This window comes from Oncorhynchus kisutch, linkage group LG16 (genome assembly GCF_002021735.2).
Source record: "Oncorhynchus kisutch isolate 150728-3 linkage group LG16, Okis_V2, whole genome shotgun sequence".
NCBI classification, from domain to species: domain Eukaryota; kingdom Metazoa; phylum Chordata; class Actinopteri; order Salmoniformes; family Salmonidae; genus Oncorhynchus; species Oncorhynchus kisutch.
In genome coordinates, this window is record NC_034189.2 from 42,135,849 (window position 1) to 42,159,627 (window position 23,779).

Consider the following 23,779-nt stretch of genomic DNA (forward strand, 5'->3'; position numbering starts at 1 on the left):
CTTTCTCTTTAATGTCGTCGCCATGAGGTCATTCATCATTGTGACGTAGGGGGTCGCTCTCACCACCCTAGATAGGAATACAATTCCAACCTGGCTGATACTATGTCAAATGGACATTGACCATAGCACTGCATGGTTTGTTAGCCTGTTAGGCTATTATGAGCAATCCTAGCCACTTAGCCAGAGGACGCTTTTACACATGGATCACCGAAGAGCCTAAACTGTGCTAGCTGGATTGGTTTATTGTATTGTTCAAAACAGAACAGCTGCTTATCTCCAGAATACATCTTATCATACAGTACATGGAGCGTCTGTAAGATCCTTTTCTCATTCTTACACCTGAAGCCTCCTTCTCATACTCTGGTCCCAGATCTGTCTGTTCTCTTGCCAACTCCGTTGCTTTCATTGTCGAGCCAAATATTGTTTGGCAATGACAATGAGTGGCGAGGAGTTGGTACGATAGGACAAATAACCTGGTTCTGAGGCGATCCTTCCCAATGCCTTGATAATATTCTTATGTCCACTGTCAGTTCTGGTGAAGGTCTGTGAGAGAGATGTTGAGCAGAAAGCAAAAGCTAGGACATTTTTCTTTGTCAGCAGCTATGCTTTTTATCCTCCTCTACCCCCATATTCCTCATGTTTTTACAGTTGCAGCCCCTATACAAACGTAGGATCTGAATTTGACCCAGTTTGCTACAACAGGAAAATAATCCTGCAACAACAGGAAATTTGAATTGTTATGTGGATTATAATTCATGGCTATTTTTGTAGGGGTTGATACATTTTTCGTAAGGGAAAATCTGGTCTGCATTTTCAAAGTGGAAATGACAAACTTCAGAAGCCTTTTTAAACCTCAAATGCACTGCACGTTGAAAATGTCTTGCATGCAGGAAAGTTCTCTTGCAACAGGGTGATCCATTTAAGATCCTACACCTGTATCAAAGCTGTAAATAATAATGGGTTGTTGTGGGCCATGTTAGCCTCTGCAGGCCCTGAGGGTCTGTTTCCACGCTCTGCATCCTACTCACTTGCCACTTGCGCTGTGTATGCAATGTGAAGTTTAAACTAAAAGTCACACATCTCCATGCTGTTAAAGCTCTCCTTAGGAATAGATGTTGCCTCAACCATAAATGATTAGCTGTATATATTTATTTGGGTTACTTAACACCTCCCATTCCTATCATCTTGCTATGTAATTGAATTAATACAACAATGCACAACCTATACCGACAGTGTGTGCATGCATGCGTACAAATGGATTATTCCGTCTATATTGGCTGGATTATCTGGAGGGGAAAACATTTGAAAAATATCACCAAGCCCTTTGCACTAGCTAAATCTGAGTAGACACACAGTATTGTTGTTTGCATGTACTTAACATTATGTACTGTACATTCCATTGACCTATTTCTTCCTTTTTCCAAGTAAGCTAATGTTATGGTTAAGTGGCTCAAAGAAGGATGTTAGCACTACAGGCTGTCCCCATAGGAGAACCCTTTGTGAACCCCTTTCGTGTTCAAGGTAGAACACTTTTGGTTCCAGGTAGAACCCTGTTGGGTTCCATGTAGAACCCTTTCCACAGAGCGTTCTACATGGAACCCCAAAGAGTTCTACCTTGAATCAATAAGGGTTCTACCTGAAACAAAAAAAAAGGTTATCCTATGGGGACAGCCGCAGAACCCGTTTTGGAACCCTTTTTCTAAGATTGTATTGGATGCCTTTCACTGCGGAATTTTAACTGGAATACTGATGAACACTATGGAAGCCACACATTATACTGAAGAGGATTTGACATAGACCTATGCTATGTTCCTATGTTGAATAAATGGCTGAAATAGAGTTCATAAGCCTGCCATCTAAAATAAATGGGATCAATGGGCTTGCAAGTAGTTCTCAAATGCCCTTCCAAGGTTCAGATTCCATGTCAGTGTACGGGGCCCCGGGTCTTCCCTGATGCTTCTATCTGTCAGGCTATGATCCTACCTGGTCGGATGTCTCACTCTGTGGTGGGGAGAGGGAATGTGGCTTAGTTGGCTGCATGTTGGTTCCTCCCTCAGCCTCAGACAAACCACACTCAATAAACACTCAATAAAAGAGTATTTCATTCAATTATTTTGGATATTATCGAATGGAAGCCAGATATGAATTGTTTAAAAAATCACAGAGTACACCACTAAGATTGTGTTACCTCCTCACTATTGCCATTGGTTTGCACTGCATACAAATAACCTGTTTCAACAAAGTCATAGCCCTCAGGCAGTCACTATGGCTGCGTTTAGACAGGCAGCCCAATTCAGATATTTTCTCCAATTATTGACAAAAGAGCTGATCTGATTGGTCAAAAGACAAATTAGAATTGTGCTGCCTGGGTAAACGCAGGCTTTGTGCCAAAATGTCGGTTCAGTATTACATACTTGTCTGTAATATCAACTTTATTGATTTGTTTCGTAGTCCATTTGACTTCTGAGTAAAGTGCCCTGAACCCATGTACTGAAATAGTCCTACCAACGTGAACCCTTACACATAACCCTTTACAGCAGACGGCCAACAGATGTATTATTGCGGTGGAGGTTTTTAATACTATTAAACATGACGTTATTTTTGTGATAAGACCAGTGACCAGAAATATGTTTCCTATGAGGAAGAAGCTTCCAATCCCATCCTCAGGTAAAGATGGGGATAGCAAAGCCGAAAGCAAAACATAAGCAGTACAGACATAAAGCCAAGCCATAGACGTGTATGCATTGCTCAATATATCTTCCTTTCTGATAAAAGTGAAAGCACTGCTCAACTTGCTGCACCATCAGTCTTCCCTACAGAATAACAATTTGTCCTATTGCTCTGGCTCTCCAGACAAGACCAGACAGGGGAGAGAATGAAAGCCCTGTGGGCCTGATGGCGTGTTTCTCTGCAAACCCTCTTACCCCAGACAAGAAAAAATCGAGAGGATGACAAGATGAGGATTTATGACTCAACAATTTGCATCCTTTCACCATGACCAAGGGCTCAGTTCTTGTCATTAGCTAAATGCTCCTCAAACCAGGTTTGCGTCCCAAATAGTGCTCGATTTCCTGTGTAGTGGACTAGTTTTGATCACATCACATAGGGCTCTGGTCAAAGGTATTGCATTATTATAGGGAATAGGGTGCCATTTTGGACACAATCATGTTCCTGATATTTTTCAGCTGTTCAACCAACCTGCCTATTTTCTTCAGTAAACATGTGGTGTAATAGCATACATTGTCATACATTCCATAATGGAGACCTGCCTCTAAACAACATGTTGGTATAGGTTTTCTCACGGAATATCCATACAGACAGTTATGAGAGAGGAAGTAGGCCTATCACTTTTGATTGTCAGGGTTGTATTCATTCGGCACCAAACGGAAGAAAACTGACTGAAACAGGGAGGGACTATTTGAACACCTCCAATAAGACATTTATCTTTGTTTCTTGCGAAGCGTTTTGCTACGATGTGCCCCTTTAGGAATAACCTCCAGTTGTGTCTGAGTTTCTGTTCTGCGGCCGCCTGCCTAATTCGTTCACTCCAATTAAACCGTTCGGCGGTGGAGGAACCACATGTGAAGACATCTGCGCCATATTAGTGGCATGCCATCCATTAACAATCGCTGTCACAGCGCTCACCACACCTGGCGGTGGAAATAGTGCCCGTCAGTGCCGAGTAATAGATTGCCCATTCTCTCGGCCTCTGACCTTTAAGTGACCATCGCCATGACCACCTGGCTTTAAAAAGCAAACAGAGTTGAGCTTTAACAAGGTTTGTATTTCACTGGATGGGGATTTCACTGGACCTGTCACACATGTGGGAGCCACTACAGTCAGTAAACCATTATTAATCAGTGCTTTCCCTTAAAACTCACCATACCTCATACACATAAAGCCTAGGCCTAATGCTAGGGTCTACAAAAATCCAGTAGGTGTCGCACTGAAATGCTTCCCCCTAACTCGTCTCAGGGCCAAACTCCAGGGGGGTCTGCGCATTCTGGTGGCAGTGAAGGATGGGGAAGATTTGCAGTAAATTCCAGAGCATGACCCTCCACTAATACCTCCCAGCAGAGACATCTGGAGCCGTGGCTACTGCAGATCAGCTCTACTGTATGCTGGAGCAGCTGCTCTCAGCTACTGAGGGTGGGTGGGAAGGAAGGGGGAGGGACCAGGGTGGGACCTCCATGAGTCCTGAATAGCTAGTGGGGCACCTGTTATGCCCAGGTTGCATCAAGCCATCTCGTTCTGGTCAACCAATCAGGTCTCTTGCTACAGTTTGTCATTCCAGAAACAGAGAACCAGACAGTCCACTTGGACAGTGTTTCAGCTGCTGAAAGCACAAACCATGAGTGCATGAGTGCATTTCGACCTGCGCAGTCATCAGGCTTGTAAATGAACACACGTATACAATAGCCACTGAACATGAACTAGATTGTCTGTTGATTCAATACAAATGTATTCTATCTACGATCTTACAACGAGGGACAGACGACATTATCAGCCAGTTCCTGCCATACAGGTGTATCCTTCTTTTCATTCCAGTTGGTAGATTACAGCTTACTGAGCATATGATGTTAGTACAGTGAGTGGAATGTAACCACTGATTCCTGGCTCTCTAATTAGCCAAGACAGCCCCTCCAGGCTCCCCTCAAAGCGAGATAGAAAGAGGCTGCTTATCTGGTACTCTGCAGGACATGGAGGTCTGGAGGTCTGCTCAGCTCTAAACACCTTCACACCCCATTGGTGACAACTAGCCAGTCCTACTGAAGAGCTAGCAGGGCTCCAGTGGCTCTAGTTCAATGCCATCTGTGTCCCAGTCATCCTAAACACACTGCTAGATTAATGAGCAACGGAGGCTCTAGGGATTTATAGAGCCAGAGCCATAATGGTGGATACATCTGCCAGTGCCACCTCAACTCTGGTGTGAAAAATGCCAGGGTGGAAACTGGGCACAGTGATGGGGACTGATGCTTAGATAGACAGCTCAGCAGTCAGCATTCATCAACCACTGCTGTTATAAACAATTGAACTAAGTACTTGACATTTAGAAATATGGAACAGCCTATGAATGAAATAGAGATGTGAGTGCAGTGTTACAATACACGCATGTTGTCTTGCATGACACTGAGTAGAATAGAGAGAAAGACTGTAGCTAAGGATGAAATTACAGTACTGAACATGTTATATGGACATGGTGCCTTTTCACCTGCAGGTGGTGCTCTAATCTAACTATTTCGTTTTGGACAGGTGCGTTTGAGTATTTTTGCTCACCACAGGAGAGCGCTGTTGTCCACATGCTGTCCAAGCCTAGGCTAAATGCTGGATAGCCTAATCTATCAAAGTCAAATTGTATTTGTAATGTAATCCTTATACATTCACCAGAAGGGAACAACATGCATTTATTTTTATGCAGTTACTCATTTATTATAAATGTAATTTAATCCTAATTCAGCACTGCTGTGAAAACAATAGCAGCACATTCGCTGTGAAGACGTTCATTTAATAGAAGTAGGACTACCTACATCTGCTTATACATTGCCCTCCCAGAAAACATTGGATTATAGGGATTTTGTTTTACATTGATTTCATTAATCAAGTGCCCACATAGGATTCTAAGACACTGTATTGATGATCTGTAGTTTGGTGTTCCTACTATCCCACAGAGTCTGAAATCTTTGGATACTTGAGCAAGACTAGGATCTTCCGTCCTCTTTCCCGTCTGTCTTCTTAGTACTGAGGCAGCCCCATAATGATGTTCTCTCCAGCTCTTAGAGGTCATCACCTGGCCAATGAAGCAGAACTAGAGAGAGGAGATGTTCTCCGGTAGTCTGTTTCTAATCAGGGAGCCTCCTTCATCTGGCTTCAACCTGTCTTCACCTGGTCTCAAGAGCAGCTCGGAGACTCCCTATGGTGTTATATGCTGACGCGGTGTCTTGAGGCTGCAGTCTGAGGTAAAATGTGTGAAAAACTTCAAATCAATAATATGACTTGTGATACTCAGGGTCCTCTTTGTCATCATCTTCCTCCCCCTCGTCATCATCCTCAGCAGCGTCTTCAAGCATCACCATCTGATCTAATATCAAGACAGTAATGTAACCTAGAACTGACCAATCCCCCTTAATTTTCCTGAGTGTCTCTTTCTGAATCAGTCGATCATTAGCTCGCCCTCCTCCGTCCCAGGGTAAGTGACGGGCGAGGAGCTGAGAGCTGCTCCGTGCCAGAGTAAGTGTTTGAGGAGCTGAGAGCTGCTCCGTGGGGTAAAAACCTAGTTTCCAGGTGAAATCACAGGCTTGACAAATGGCTCCAAAACCTGAGGTGTCTGTATTACAGCGGGAGAGACGTTCTATTAGAATGGCGGAGGCCATCATGGACTGTGAATTACGGCCAGGTAATAGAGTTGCCAGTTTTAATGACTGAGGAGCAGGTGAATTCGATTAAGGCCCCATTGTTTTTAAATCAGTCATTTTCGGAGCTTTCCCGTTCGGTTAACCTTCAGTGTCACGGGATTGGTCGTGTAATTATCATGGCTTAATGTCGAACGTGATAATAATATGAATAATTATTCATTTCGTGGATGCTTATACCTGTCCTGGGTAGTGAATTAGAAATATGTGTATTTTGCATATCCCAACTCCTGAGACCCCATCAGAGAGTGGGATGTCTGATGCTCCCTTCAGGTTCCCCCTTCTCTTCTAATTGGTAGTAAGGTTTTGAGTTCATTAAACTCTGTTATTTCCTGTAGTACTATTGTGCTTGTTATTATGGCACTATTGGACTACAAGCACTACTTAAAAAAAGACATTCTGACCAAAGGACATCCACTTTAAAACTATGATTTGATTTGAAGTCTTATTATTTTGGTATCTTGTTTTCTGTGTTGCCCATTTTGATATTATTCGATATTATATTATTGCTGTTGCTAGCTAATTTGTCCTGGGATATAAACATTGAGTTGCTATTTTACCTGAAAGGCACTATGTTTTCTACTCCGCCAATTAATCCACACATAAAACGGTCAACTGAATCATTTCTAGTCATCTCTCCTCCTTCCAGGCTTTTTCTTCTCCTTACTTTATATTGCTATTGGCAACTTTCGTAAATTAGGTGCATTACTGCCACCGACCTCGTTCGTCTTTCAGTCACCCACGTGGGTATAACCAATGAGGAGATGGCACGTGGGTACCTGCTTCTATAAACCAATGAGGAGATGGGAGAGGCAGGACTTGCAGCACGATCTGCTTCAGAAATAGAACTGACTTCTATTTCAGCCCTTGGCAACACAGGCGCTCGTTGGTGCGTGCGAGCAGTGTGGGTGCAATAATTGAATAATATAGATTACAAAATTTATTTTGCAACGCTCACGCACATGACGCAAGCGGTGTAGTCAGCCTGTTAGGTACCGAGAAAAATGAGGCATCTGATTGAATAATTCCAGGGTTATTGTCCAATTCCTACTTTTTAATCAAGTATGCTAATTATATGAAGCAACTATCCATGACAAAGGGCCTTGTGGCAGCCTCCTCTCCCTGATGAGAGCCAATGAACAGCCTTGACACTGTCTGGTGACACCAGACATAATAATACACTCAATGTACTGTCACACTCTGTGACTTCCATGAAACGGAGCTCATTAAACCCTCCATTGCAAAATGTCTGATTCGATACGTCAGTTCTACAAATCAAGGTTATAATTTTCCAACAACATGATGCCCTAGTTGTTAACTAAGAGAATTGGTGATTTGGGGGAAATTCTAGAACAGTTGGGCAGAGGCTGAGGAGCTCCTGTTTGGCTTATTTATGGCCACATGCACATACTTGCACATATAAACGCACGCACTCACTCACGAGCACACACTAACAGACACACACACACACACACACACAAACAGACACACACAAACAGACACACACACAAAAACAGACACACACACACACACACACAAACAGACACACACACACAAACAGACACACACACACACACACACACACAAACACACACACAAACAGACACACACACACAAACAGACACACACACACAAACACACACACACACACACACACACACACACAAACAGACACACACACACACACACACAAACAGACACACACAAACAGACACACACACAAACAAACAGACACACACACCCCTTAAAAGAGCCTGCAATATGAAGAACCTACTTCCTTCTTCCTCCCAAACCCACATAGTCCTTTCCTCTCCTGCTGCCAATGACAGGTGTAAGATTAACTTTGTTAGGTGTCGGACTCATTCGAGCAAGCCAAATTAAATTAATGGAACAAATTTCCCACGTAATTAAGATAAAAATTCATGTCAGCTGTAACCTTGCCGTGTGCACTAATTACGCACAAATGATTTATCATCTGTTTCGCCCCGAATATTAATCTCAACCTCATTGATAACTACCAGCCCAGTGTTAAGAGATGAGACTTGATTAACACTGACAGTTTGGAGCAACCGAAAGGCTCGCAATCCGCCAGCCAATCAGAATCCACCATTCTCAAGAGCGCAGACTTCCTCTTTCTTCATTCAATTAGCGATCATTATAGGTGCAGGAGGGCAGAACGTAGCTTTAAGACTAGAATGTATTGCCTTCATGGGCTCTAAGTAGCACGGTTAGTATGGTTCGTAATACGCGTATGGCTGCCGGCCTGCTGCCCAGTATTCTTAATGGATGGGTCTGGGCTAATTAGATAACTGAGGTGGGGGGAGTGGCTGGGGGATGTACTGGCTAGTGGTCGTGCTTGCGTGGCCTCTAGTACCTAAATGTGCCAGCCAGCAGACAGAACAAAAAAGTATTTCCTTTCCTCAGCCTATATAACTGTATCTCAGGCAGTAGTCGGTGCGACTGTTTAACAGATGATACGTTTAAACAGCTAGCAAGGCGTTTCAAGCTGGCAGGGCAGCAAACAGTAGAGGCAAACCCTGAGATGAGGCCTCTGAAAACCAGCTGCACACAGAAGGGGAAAACACAGCTGCAACCACTGCAGTGGCGGCCTTCTGCTATTGTTCCTGGGACTTTTATTACTTGAGATGATTTGTGTTGTTTTCCCCTCTCAATCGAGGTGTGTGCACGTGTGTGTGTGTGTGTGCTCAGACACTAGCACTAGGGGGCACAAGGTGGCCAGCGCTCCAATAGTGACGATCCGCAGAGGTTTCAACATGTTAAACAAACAGCATGTTTTTTTTTTTTTATACATTTATGGCTTGACTGCTTTATTCATTTGGCTTAATTTGCTTACAGCTGAAATGCGGCTTTAGAGTCAAGCAGAATGTGCAGTAATCACCACCGATATCACCTCTCTCTAATGCTTTGTGGGTTGCTGTCTCAGAAACCATAGCCTATAATGGTCCCACAGAATCGATCACAAAGGATGATGCATAGTACCTTATTGTTGTCTTTACAGTGGCTAAAAAGCTGGCATTGTTTAGTCTTTGACGTTTTGCCAAACCCATTTTGCTGTGAATATATTTCAGCCATTCATACCGTCAGTTAAAGGGTATGTTGGAATGTATTTGTGAGCACAGCAGCGAATACACTGATTACTTAAATACAGAAAGACAGACATTTCGGGAAGTACAAAAAAATGTTTATTTTTTGTCAAGTAAACGCTTCGACTAAAGACGGCCTCATCTGTAGTTTCTGAACCAAACACCTTGACTAGAGAGGGAATACCATTCCTTATGTGCCTTCACGATGTTAACAGGATAGATATGGGTAAGGAGACGCTAGATCAGATTAGGTCTATGCATACATATAGCTTCCCCTGGAGACTCCTGGGAAGATACAGTCCTATTAGTCATATTTCTCTATTCATTTGGACCTGTCGTTTCTCCTCCACTGCTTCTTCCCTGGCTCAGACGCTGCCCAGCAGATGTCTAGCTGGTCTCCACAACTTGTCACAAGTAGTTAGAACGATTTCTTGATCTGTCCTTACTCTGTAGGAGATTGGGGGCTCTCGCATATACAGTGGGGCAAAAACGTATTTAGTCAGCCACCAATTGTGCAAGTTCTCCCACTTAAAAAGATGAGAGAGGCCTGTCATTTTCATCATAGGTACACTTCAACTATGACAGACAAAATTTGAGAGAAAAAATCCAGAAAATCACTTTGTAGGATTTTTCATGAATTTATTTGCAAATTATGGTGGAAAATAAGTATTTGGTCAATAACAAATGTTTATCTCAATACTTTGTTATATACCCTTTGTTGGCAATGACAGAGGTCAAACATTTTCTGTAAGTCTTCACAAGGTTTTCACACACTATTGCTGGTATTTTGGCCCATTCCTCCATGCAGATCTCATCTAGAGCAGTGATGTTTTGGGGCTGTTGCTGTTGCTGCAGCACGGACTTTCAACTCCCTCCAAAGATTTTCTATGGGGTTGAGATCTGAAGACTGGCTAGGCCACTCCAGGACATTGAAATGCTTCTTACGAAGCCACTCCTTCATTGCCCGGGCGGTGTGTTTGGGATCATTGTCATGCTGAAAGACCCAGCCACGTTTCATCTTCAATGCCCTTGCTGATGGAAGGAGGTTTTCACTCAAAATCTCACGATACATGGCCCCATTCATTCTTTCCTTTACACGGATCAGTCGTCCTGGTCCCTTTGCAGAAAAACAGCCCCAAAGCATGATGTTTCCACCCCATGCTTCACAGTAGGTTTGGATGCATTCAGCATTCTTTGTCCTCCAAACACGACGAGTTGAGTTTTTACCAAAAAGTTATATTTTGGTTTCATCTGACCATATGACATTCTCCCAATATTCTTCTGGATCATCCAAATGCTCTCTAGCAAACTTCAGACGGACATGTACTGGCTTAAGCAGGGGGACACGTCTGGCACTGCAGGATTTGAGTCCCTGGCGGCATAGTGTGTTACTGATGGTAGGCTTTGTTACTTTGGTCCCAGCTCTCTGCAGGTCATTCACTAGGTCCCCCCGTGTGGTTCTGGGTTTTTTGCTCACCGTTCTTGTGATCATTTTGTCCCCACGGGGTGAGATCTTGCGTGGAGCCCCAGATCGAGGGAGATTATCAGTGGTCTTGTATGTCTTCCATTTCCTAATAATTGCTCCCACAGTTGATTTCTTCAAACCAAGCTGCTTACCTATTGCAGATTCAGTCTTCCCATTCTGGTGCAGGTCTACAATTTTGTTTCTGGTGTCCTTTGACAGCTCTTTGGTCTTGGCCATAGTGGAGTTTGGAGTGTGACTGTTTGAGGTTGTGGACAGGTGTCTTTTATACTGATATCAAGTTCAAACAGGTGCCATTAATACAGGTAACGAGTGGAGGACAGAGGAGCATCTTAAAGAAGAAGTTACAGGTCTGTGAGAGCCAGAAATCTTGCTTGTTTGTAGGTGACCAAATACTTTTTTTCCACCATAATTTGCAAATAAATTCATTCAAAATCCTACAATGTGATTTTCTGGATTTTTTTTCTCATTTTGTCTGTCATAGTTGAAGTGTACCTATGATGAAAATTACAGGCCTCTCTTGTCTTTTTAAGTAGGAGAACTTGCACAATTGGTGGCTGACTAAATACTTTTTTGTCCCACTGTATCTCCCACTTTCCATTGCGTAAAAAAGGGTGGGAAATGTTATTGAACAACAAAATACTTGAGGATGTGAGGCAACCAGAACAATTGGCCATATGGTACTCGTGCCTCACTTCCAAACCGAAGAAGATGCGTGTGTGGACAGTCACTTCAAGTAGTTCTGACATTGTTTTCTTTAAATGGATTTTGATAAAGACTTCGTAATGATCTTTTTTCATATTATCTTCTTCCTGTAAAATTGATTTGTGAAAGAAAAAAAACACATCAGCTAATGGTAATTAACTCACATTTACATCTGCATTTTCTGCACTATTCTGGATCATCATTATGCCACATAATCCAATTCCCAATGGCTCCTCCACCGTGCTAAATGTAATCCCTGCAGTGAGTGTTTTCCCAACAATTTGTCACTGTCTGTCCCAATTTGTCACCGGAGCTTCGGTGTCAATGGGATCTGGGCTAAGGTTGTTTTAAAAAAAAATCTTCGTCAGGGAATTGAACTTACATGCAGAGGGTGAAGGGTTAATAAGAAACAACTGAGGGGTCGGGGGGGGGGGGCTGGAGGTGGCTGATCATGTGGGGGCAACTGCACTCATTCTAGGGGGGGGGGTCAGTTTAACGAGACGGACCCCCGGTAGAAGATTTATGCCAGGGTTGTGACACTGGGACAAATAGTGCTGATAACTGAAGGACCCTCAATATTGGGCCAGCCGGGATGATGAATCGGGTGCCAGGTCGGATTCACTTATCATCCGGAGGAGGCTACTGCTACTACCGACCCATCTGACACCCTAATAGGGATCCCTCCACCCATCTTCTCTCTCTCTCTCTCTATCTCTCTCTCTCTCTCTCTCTCTCTCTCTCTCTCTCTCTCTCTCTCTCTCTCTCTACTCTCTATTCCTCCTCCCTCCCTCTCGCTCTCCCTCTTTCTACCATCTCATCCTTCCCCTTATCCCCCTTTTTCTTCCCTCTATCCTCTAGAGATATAACCCCCCCCCCCCTCCAGCCTATTCGTTCACATTAACTGATAAGTGCAGTGAGCTGCTGACAGCCCTGAATTAATTTACAAGCAATGATGCCATTAAGCAGTGATAACCCCTTCATATATATGGACAGGAACAACACCTCTGAGCCTCCCGCTGAAGAGCAGGAGCCGTGGTATCACTGTAATTATATGGGAGAAGGACCGGGGCTCTGCTTTATTGCAAATGCTGCATTATCATTTGATTGCACTTGCCTCTCAACCTAGGTCATGATGTGTGCTGTTGAGAGGATGAGAAAGCTTTGAACATGGATCCTCCATTACAATACAACCGTGACTATTTTTCAGCCTTGACAGAAATACTGTGTCTTGCTGTCTTCTTCCTAGGGTTCCGGGAAATACGAATTATATGCCACTTAGCAGGCGCTCTTATCCGACTTCGAGGCAACTTACAAGACAGCGAGTGGGAACATTTTCAGTATTTGGATTGACCAAAAAGAGAGGCATAGGGACAGTTTTACTGAATGGCGGCCTGGCTCCACTTAATCTGAATGTCCCTAACTTGTTTCCAGCAGAGCACACTGAATCCCTGGAAAACGTGTGCGTGCGTGATAATTGTTGTTCCCCTCTAGTCTCTCACAACTACTCACTTAACACATATGATTTACCAAAGCATGAGGTCTAAAGGATTTAAGGCTAAGCTGCTAAGTAACAACAACAACAGAAATCAAGGTGGATTAAGGAAATCTCTGCAGCTTGCACTTTATTCCTGCTTGTATTAGTCACTCCAAGAGTTTGCCATTTATACTTTAGAGGGTATTACACAGTGTGTATTGTGCATGGTTAACGGTTTAGAATCCTTATAGAAACCCATACAAGTAAAGAGGCTTGCATGAGGATCAGTGCATTTGGAGTTGCTCATAGCAGACAATTTTGGTCTAATCTAATTTCCATGTTTTGAGTTGTACACTCATAATATTTCACACTATGACTTTATGGGTCAGGCTTTACGGTACACCTGTAAAACGTTGCATTACCAAGTGTAGGGGTATCCATTTGCCAAATGCATGAAATGGTGCCGCCAAGGGAATGGCCACTTTTGTAGGCCACCTCAATTCTAAACTTTACTGGGAGCCTGAGACTAATATGAGTTTGGATTTGCTGCGGTGTCGGTTGGATTATGCATTTTGAAGGGGCTGGGGCTAAGGGGGGCGCTGGGGGGGGGGGGCAGACTTGATCCACATTTTTGGAAGAAAAATGCTTTACGAGGTGTGAAATGATCGATTTCTCAAAGGCTGCATTTGGCGGGCAGCTGCAGCGGGTGGGAGTCGCACGGCGGTGAAGGAAGTTCAACTGGTCGACACAGGCATCGTGTCATAAATTACCCAGGCAACATACAATAGGGCCTGGTAGACATGTAGCAACCCCTTGTGCTCTTCCTGATTGCCACATTGAGCAGGCTAGTACATTAGATGGACTCATGCAAAGTAGCACTACACGGTTGAAAAGTCAACTCTGTTCCATGTGATGTAGGTCTAACCGCTGGTTAGAGTATTCAGAACTCACCTCGGACAAGGTGCCATCCCATCTATCTGAAATGTTACGGTTATTTTGCCCAGTACGTGTCTTTTTGTAACCCCTGTGCTCTCTCATTACAGGGACTGCAGTGCCAGTATCATATTGCTGAACTCTTGCGAGACCAACTTGTTTTCATCCTCTTGAGTATTTGGCTCAGCCCAAGATGTGAAATCTTAAAAGCTGAAAAACTCCATTAGAGCCAGAGTCATGCAGTTAGACAACGCCAGACAGCTTGGTAAATCATGAGCTGTTTGTAGTTCATCTGACGGGGGGGCAACAATAGCAGCAGTGTGTTGGCCATGGGGTGTTGTAGCGAGCCCCTGCAGAGACCCTGGAGGCCGGTGTGGGGTGATGCGGAGAAGGACCAAACGCCTTGATCCGCTGTGAACAGGCCTAGAAAATGTGCACCTGTCTGTCAGACATTGCCTACTGGAGCCCCATCTACTTATCATACCGCCAGTGTACAGGTGTAGGATCTTAATTTGATCACCCTGTATGTAGGAAATGTAAAACCTGTAGTGAATTTGAGGTCTAACATGTCTTCTGAACCTTGTCATTTACACTTTGAAATTTCAGACTGATTTGCCCTAACGAAAATGTGACGATCCCAACAAAAATGGCCATTCATTACAATCCACATATTAATTAACATTTCCTGTTTCTGCAGGATTATTTTCCTGCTGTAGCAAACTGGCTCAAATAAAGATTCTACATCTGTAGCATCCAAAAGCACAACTGTCTCACTTGTGTCCTGCCTCTGTGTATTTGACTCATTCTCTATAGACTACCCCTTGGCAGCTTGTGCCATGCCTTGTTAAGATGTTGTTACAGTTCAAACGATGGGCAGTTGGGCACTCACATTCACTCTCACACTGGAAGGCTAACACACACGCTAACACACACACACACATTTGATGGTTCTGTGTTTTGTTTGGTGTGAACCAGTGCTCTCCAGCATATTGGTTTTTTTTTCAACCCTGTAATCAATTTGGCTGGGATTGTGGTCAGACTGACCGCTTGGCGCCTTCATTTCTTGCTGCAATGATTTATGTCATATCATTTATCAGAAACGTAATCCGCAAAAAAAAAACTCTTCCTGTGAAAAGGAATCCCACTATAATAAAGACATAATATTTTAGCATATTGGGATTATTTTCTTGTATTCAATTAAGAAATGTAATACAAAAATAAATAGAGTACACCTAACAAAACAAATGACAGCAGAATCTTGTGAGGACAACCCTGAATATTTCTAATCAACAGCATCACCAAGATGTGCTTTTAAAAAGGATGTTGAGACTCTCCTCCATGATCCACAGCCGGGTCTTTGAGCAAGCCTCAGCAGGTGCCAAACACTTGTCTGTGGAATGCCAGTAGAGCAGTGCAGCAGACAGACCTCCCACGACTAACGTCCTCCATGTTGCTCGACTCGAGCTGTCTGACGGTCCTTCCACCTCACCTCCGGTCTGAACCTCTCCTAGAAGTTAATGCAGTGGCCCTTAGGAGCCATGTAGGGTAACCTTGAGTGATGAAAACGCTGAACATTTCCTATAGAAAACAACAGTGTTGTGTGTTTTTTGCCTCTGATTTAGCATTTTTGTCCCTGTCATTATGTCTTATTTAGTACATTTTCAACTGTTATTAAGTAGTTCAAAGGTTGATTTGCAATACAATAATTCAAAATATGGGCATTATGAAAATAATCGTCCCCTACTTCCCTCAACCCCCCTTCTCCCTCTCTCTTTCTTCTCCCTCTCTCTTTCTTCTCCCTCTCTCTTTCTTCTCCCTCTCTCTTTCTTCTCCCTCTCTCTTTCTTCTCCCTCTCTCGTTCTTCTCCCTCTCTCTTTCTTCTCCCTCTCTCGTTCTTCTCCCTCTCTCTTTCTTCTCCCTCTCTCGTTCTTCTCCCTCTCTCTTTCTTCTCCGTCTCTCGTCCTCTCCGACTGTGACATTGTCCCTTTCCCCCCAATCCCTTTTGTTGATCCGGGCCACATTTCAGCGTAGTGCTGGAGTTTGCTCTTTGACATTGGGTCTCAGTAAATTATGTAAATCCTAGATTGAGCGGGAGCCTGTGAGCAGATAAAACCTGAGCTAAGTGGATTACCTTTAATTACATTAATATTGTGTCTCTGTGTGACCTTATCGGCCCATCCCTCATCGTGTGTGGCAGACAGGCTTCAGTTCACCCAGAGATACCACTTTGGATGATACCGGTGCACACACAGGTTCGCGCGTGCACACACACACACACACACACAGACACACACACACACACACACACAGACACACACACACACACACACACACACACACACACACACACACACACACACACACACACACACACACACACACACACACACACACACACACACACACACACAGCCTACTGACTGGCCTTTGTGACACACACACACTCAGTCCTCTAGTTCTCTATGTTCAAGCACAGCAACAGAAGAATATGAAAAATAGCACCAAACTGCAAATAGCGTGACATCACCTCTCCAATGCTTATGATAAACCCTCATTCACTGGTTTTTAACACTGGCGTGTATTGAAAATTGGAATGATATTACTCCCCTGACTGGAAGGTGGATTAATAAATCCCCTGATCTTTTATTCAAGGTCCAGTATTATCACTTTAGTAACATGCAGCCTAAATGACCATGAATCAGCACTGAGGCTACGTCCCAAATGGTACCCTAACCCATATGCAGTGCACTACTTCTGACCAGAGCCCTATGGGCCCTTGGTGAAAAGTAATGCACTACATAGGGAATAGGGTGTCATTTTGGGACTCAAGCCAGAATGTCCTTTCCTCTGTCTGCCTGTCCTAATGCAAATTAATGCTGCCGGCCTCCTTTTGGCTGCCACCACCACAAGCAATTAAGATGAATATTCTCCATTTAGGGCTGTTCTGTGTGTGGGATAATCCCCAATTTCCCCTCTCTCCTCTCCCCTTTTGAAAAGCAGATCATGTGGAAAGTTTCAAGGGTAGTTGTTTTGTGGAGTCATTTTCATCAGGAGTATGAAATAGAGTAAGTGGTATGACACTGCTGCTCACTGTTTGAAAAGCTTAAACAGTCTATTATTGCAGGTTATAGTTCATACGAGTCCTGTTTCACTCTTGACGTTCTGCAAAAATCATGTTCAGTAGATGAGGGTCAACGCCAAGGAGAAAGTGCTTGCACCAAAACCTTTGGTGTGCTTGAAAGATGAGTAACTTTCCCTTGTCTTCTTTTCCTATTGAAACATTTTGTGTATCCCTTTTCAACCCTGGTGATGCAGCTGTATTGCACGCTACCGATTTGACTGCACATATTATATCTTCTTCTCTCTCTTTTGAATCGGAGTCTCTGCCATTTAGACCAAATCAGAAAAGCCATTAGCCCTCCTGCTGGTTGTGAATGGGGTTGGTTTACATTTGCATCTACTTAGAGAATTAAACTGGCAGTCCATCTGGTATCATCTCTTTCACAATACAACTGTGAATTGTTTTGGAAATACAAATGAAAAGAGTGTGTTCCATAAGAAACAATTCAATTGAAAGCAATCTTTGTTAGTGGCTATTTAGCTGCCAACGATGATAGTCAGAATCATTACTGCGCCAGTACAGTATCTAGTACTAAAACTGAATGGGTCAAGATAATTTGTACATACTGAGCTTACAACAACATCACACAGATCGCTTCTTCTAGGGCTCAGCTCAGGCATCATATTCAGGCATCGTATTCAGGCATCATATTAAGGCATCCTATTCAGGCATCATATTAAATCCTCAGATTCAGGCATCATGTTCAGACATCATGTTCAGGCATCATTCTCAGGCATCGTATTCAGGTGACGTATTCAGGCATCATACTGTATTCGTCCAGTGGATAATTGACATAACCATCTAAACATGTTGTGTTTCCACAATGAGAAAAGATGCTTCTGCTATGCCATCATTACATGATGGGATACCGGTACGTGATTGGTTCGAGAGGAACATTCAGCTGACAAAGGGGAATTACAATTACTTAAAGAGGTTGTAAATTTAGGCTTTTTGTACAGTGTGTATGTGTGTTATTGTGTCTACGTGTGAGTATGTCAACATGCACAGGGCTGAGTGTACATGTGCTCGGAATTGGGTAGGTGATTTTGTAACGGGCGTGGGCCTAGAACGAGTCATGTGGGTTAAAGCGTGTACACACGCGCACACACACACACACACACACACACATGCAGCCCCCCCAGTTAGGGTGAAACAAATCCATTTTTAATAAGGGTTGTACCTAATAATCCTCTCAGCACCGGCAGCAGGTGAGGAAGAACATATGGGGTGAGCTGAAGGAGGACAACTACTCCAGCAGCTGTTTGTTGTAGCTGAGTCAGTGAGCTACGGAGCACGCTCAGTGTGTTTTTGGGCTGCGGTCCAACACAGGGAGGCAGACAGGGAAGGACACACACACATACGCAAGCAGGTATACACATACACACACACACACACACACACACACACACACACACACACACACACACACACACGGTCTGTCCTTGAAGCAAATGAGCGGTGAAAAGGGAAACAAAGAAACCAATGTCCTCCTCTGCATCAACAACACACTTGTTTTTCTGTCATTTTCTCGTTCGTTGCTAATAGGTGGTTAATTTTTGTTTTAAAAAAGTGCTCTCTGCAAATGAGGCTATGTGGTCTTACATTGAGCATGTTTGTTTTCAAAGAAGGACAGAGTTTGCGGTAGTGTAGCATACTTCTCCGTGTGAAAATTGTACTCAGCAACCTTTAAATATACAATAATATAGCTCTTAGAACCCATTTACCCCCTTATACTTTTACACAGAGTGAAAATACATCTTTTGAGCAGAGTGAATGGGTTAGGCACGCAGCGAGTACATAGGTAAATGTGTTTACATAGGTAACTTCGCACTCAGCATAAGTCATGCAGTAAGTGGCTCCGAAAGCATGTTTGTTCGACCCTCCATGGGATTTTCACACTCGTTGAGCTTTAAAATCTCTATAACCTGACATATTGGAATAGGGAAATGGAAAAAACTGAAAGCATCGGTCTCTATTCTCTCCTTTCCCTTCTGACTCTCTTCTAAAGTGAAATCAGGGGAAGAACTCGGCCAGAATCCAGTTTAATGGGGGTGACAAAATGAATCACAACTACTCAAGGCATCCATCACTGGCTACGAGGTGACCACAGATGATCTGTGGACCACTATATATTGATTACTCATGTACTACAAGTGTCGAGTTTCATGTCGGAGGGCCGCAAAAAAGGCGGCCAAGACAGCTGGAGCCTTAACTCTTCTTTGATAGATTTTAATGGTGAATTATTGATTTCTGTCCAGCCAAGGTCTGCCGGTACGGGCCAAAGTCATTTGTTGGATGATGCCGGACACCCAGTTTGCTAGTCACGATCAATCATTTTGGCAACTGTGCACCGAAAAACTGGCAACAAACAAAAAAAAAGGATAAAAGGGAGAGAAAAAAATCAGAGTGAAGCAACTTGGACCCGAACACAATTCCTGTTGGCTGTGCCTGTTTTACAGAAACCTCTGACGAAATAGGCTCGCCGTTACCTGAAGGAAATGAATGGAAAATATGAATCCCGTGTCAGTTTATTGAGTGGCGACGGAAAATTGCACCCGGCGTGAAACAGTTTGAGTGCCCGAGAGAGTGAAAATGAGAGTCTCTGTAAAAAAAAAAAAGAAGGATGCTCTGTTTTATTTCAACATCCTTGAGGGAGAGACGGGAGCGACTGGAGGTTCAGGTAATCTGTTGTGTTACAACTCAGTGCCCGTTCCCCCCCCCCATCTCGCCCCACCCTCATAGTGATAACACACAGCCACTAATAGGAACCCATCAATCACAATAAGCTTCCAATTTCGCCTGTGTCTCCCCACTCCCAGCCACTGTTTAAAGCTCCGTAATAGCGATGATAACATAGTTCTATGGCTCCGATAGCGCTCGCTGCTCCTCCTCAGCCACTCTGAGGGTCATAGTCATTCCCAGATTGCGCAGGCTGCAAAGTCAGCATCTCTTTTACACATTTCGGAAATGAATACGGGGGAATGTGACAAGTAGCCTGAGAAGACAAGGGGAGGATGAGAGGTGGGTTGAGGTGGGTTGAGCCGCGAAGGAGGGGAGATGAAAATGTTGAGTGGGAGACTTGAGATACCGGTAGCTTGTCAGAGCACAGGATACACAGATGCACTGGGGATAATGGCTGATTTGGTTTTGATTATCTTGCTTACCTAATGATTTTTGCTCCAGCGCCCAGCTCAATTGCACTCGTAGGGGGAGAGGCATTCTATTAGGGTGTCAAGGAGGCTGGAATCGTTATCTGAGGGAGGGAGGGCCCAATGCACAACAACCTCTTCGGCGCTAACTGTTAAAGGGCCTTGGTCTGTATGTGTGTGTGTGTGTGTGTGTGTGTGTGTGTGTGTGTGTGTGTGTGTGTGTGTGTGTGTGTGTGTGTGCCTGGCTTTGCAGTGCCTTAATTAAAATGCCACATTAAAATAGGCTTTGGACAGAATCTGCTTCATTGACCTTTGCAGTGTATATTTTGCAGTGTGTAAACAAACACATTAGGGTTCAATTCAAAACCAAAAGACTGCAAAACTAGAAGACTGCGCACTGCTCTTGATAGGATCATTTCCGTTTTAATAAGCTTGGCGTGATACCTAAAGCTTATTAAAGAGCAGTGATACTATCAAGAGCAGTGATACTATCAAGAGCAGTGATACTATCAAGAGCAGTGATACTATCAAGAGCAGTGATACTATCAAGAGCAGTGATACTGATACTATCAAGAGCAGTGATACTATCAAGAGCAGTGATACTATCAAGAGCAGTGATACTATCAAAAGCAGTGATACTGATACTATCAAGAGCAGTGATACTATCAAGAGCGGTGTCCATGTTTCTTCTTCTTCCTCATCTTATTCAACTGTTACCATGCACCTGCAACAAAGATCAGCTCAGATGTGCGATTGCCTTTAGAATTTCTAAACGCGAAGACTAAAACACATAGGATGGGTAGAAGAAGAATACTTACTACCACTTAAGACAACGCAAGGTCACAGTAAAGTCTGTGATACACAATCATTTGTGCATGCAGTGATGTCCAAATCTATATTCAGCATAATGTTGATCGTATTTCTATACTTTTGTCTCAATGGATTTCAACCTCTCAAATGATTGTTAAAAGGTGTATTCTGAGCAGCCAGAAGGGGGCACAAAATCACTGTACCCAATATACATATAACGGTAGATTGAGGCCCACGTTGAACAGTAATCAACTCCCACTGTCAGAGGACTGCCGGGCTTCTTCGATAGACTGCAGGGAAACTACTCCAATTTTTATGACCAATTATCACTTTTTTTTAAATGAATTTGAAACATTGAAAAAACACAAAAATGGTTAACAATAGGTTAAGATCGTTGTATGCTTGAAGTATTTATATTTACGTGTTTTCAGATACATGTCAATAATGTAATGCCATACATCCCATAGTATTGTTATTTCTCAGTGTACTATCAACATTATAAATAGCATATGTTGTATTCAATTGTATTTCAGGATAAGGAAAATATTATTTTATGCATTTCCATTTTAGGGACTAGTATTTCAGAATAAAGTTACGTTATTTTTATGTATTGTTTGATACTATAATTGAGACACTCTTAACTATCCGAATCGAAACCTAGATACTGTGTATAAAAAATACCTTCCAGACAATGATAACATTGCTGTCTAAGTTAATTGAATTGCATTTCCTATATTGGTTGAGAAAAAAAATGACTCCAATCATGGATAGTAATATCTTGTTATCATGGATAGTAATATCTTGTTATCATGGATAGTAATATCTTGTTATCATGGATAGTAATATCTTGTAATCATGGATAGTAATATCTTGTAATTATGGATAGTAATATCTTGTAATCATGGATAGTAATATCTTGTAATCATGGCTCATGGATAATGTAATGTGTAAAATATCTTACTCTTGGAATTGTAGAATAAACTATTTTGGTTTGATAAAACGAATAAATATATATATATATATATATATATTTATTAATGGAAAACAGCATTTTATATAAAACACGTAAGCTTATGTGCATATGCACAGCTCTTTCTCTGTGTGTGTGTGTGTGTGTGTTTGCGTACGGCATGGGTGTGTGTATACCTGCTTGCTTGCGTGTGTGATTGCGTGCATACAAACATGTATATGTGTGTTTTTTTGCATGTGTTCCTGTTTGTGTAGTAAACAATTTAGCCTGTGAATAAGAATCAGTGTGAAGGTTAATTAGCTCAGAAGCCTGGATAAAGGCTTACTTACAAGATGGTTTTGTCACCTTTAGTGATAAGCGCATTGGCGGACTGAACCTGTCAATCAGGACTTTGAACAGGAGTCAAAACAACATGTTGTCCCAGCAACAGGACAACAACAAAGTAGTACCCAGGGCTCTTTAAGGGCATCTGGGACATATGAGCGCAACAGAAACCCTGCGATTGTTCCCAGTAAATTCACCATGCAACATGCGATGTGCTACAAAACTGCTCAGAGACTGGTGCAAAGATGAGAAGGCAGGAACAATATCCTGGATGTGGATGTTGTCTCTGTCAGACCTCATTTCCAGCTTAAAATATACATGTTATCTTCTGAGTGGGTGCAGTGTTTAGGACCTTATGAACATTCTCTAAACTTACGATGTCGAGGTTTTGTTGATTTGAAAAAATAAACACACATTTTGTAGATTTTGACCCGTAAAGACATCTGTCTATTTCTGTGTTTTTATCAGTTGGTCTTTCATTCTAATAAGCAGTCTGACTGAACACACTCTCTTTAGGTGTTATTGATTTTTGTCGCATGGAGGGTGGATGACGTTTGTGGCATTTTTGGGGTTGTGTTAGCTCCTCAAACAGACCGGGTTCTGAAAAGAGGAAAACAGAGGACGGATAGAGCAGATTGAAAAATAAAACGTTCCTCCAGTTAGCCGAGCACAGACAGGTCAAAGTGAAGACTTGGTTTGGGAGGAACAATGGTTGCAGTCACACACGAGGGGTCTGAGTGTTGTTGCATGTTTGCTCCCCTGAATCCCTGCAGACAGCGAAATCACTGGCTTATTAAACCAGCAGATGCTACAGCTCTCGAAGAGAGAACAGTATTATTCAGACTGTGCTGAATCCCAGCTAGGTGGTGTGTAACGGAAGAAAGACAAAGAAGATTGAGGAGGAAGATACATGGAAGAGGATGTCATCATTATCGCCGGCAAATGAAGAATCCTGTTTCACTTGGATTTGTTGCAAATCTTCCTTATTAAAACGGTTGATTCAATCGCATGTCCTACAATGCAATTTGATAGTGTGAATGTTTACTACTCCTAAGGTGACATGGACACATGCAATTGCAGCATTGCTCTTAAATGCGTATAGGAGATATCCCATGACTGAAGATATCCAGAATGAAAATTAATGGATGAGCAATGAAATCGAACTTACTGAGGACATCAAATGTATTCTGCTTTTGACAGAGAAATATCTGTTTGGGAGCATATGGGAACGTCATTACTAAGTGATTTGCAGTGTTGACATTCTCATAACCCCTATGATGCTCCAGGCATTGAGGT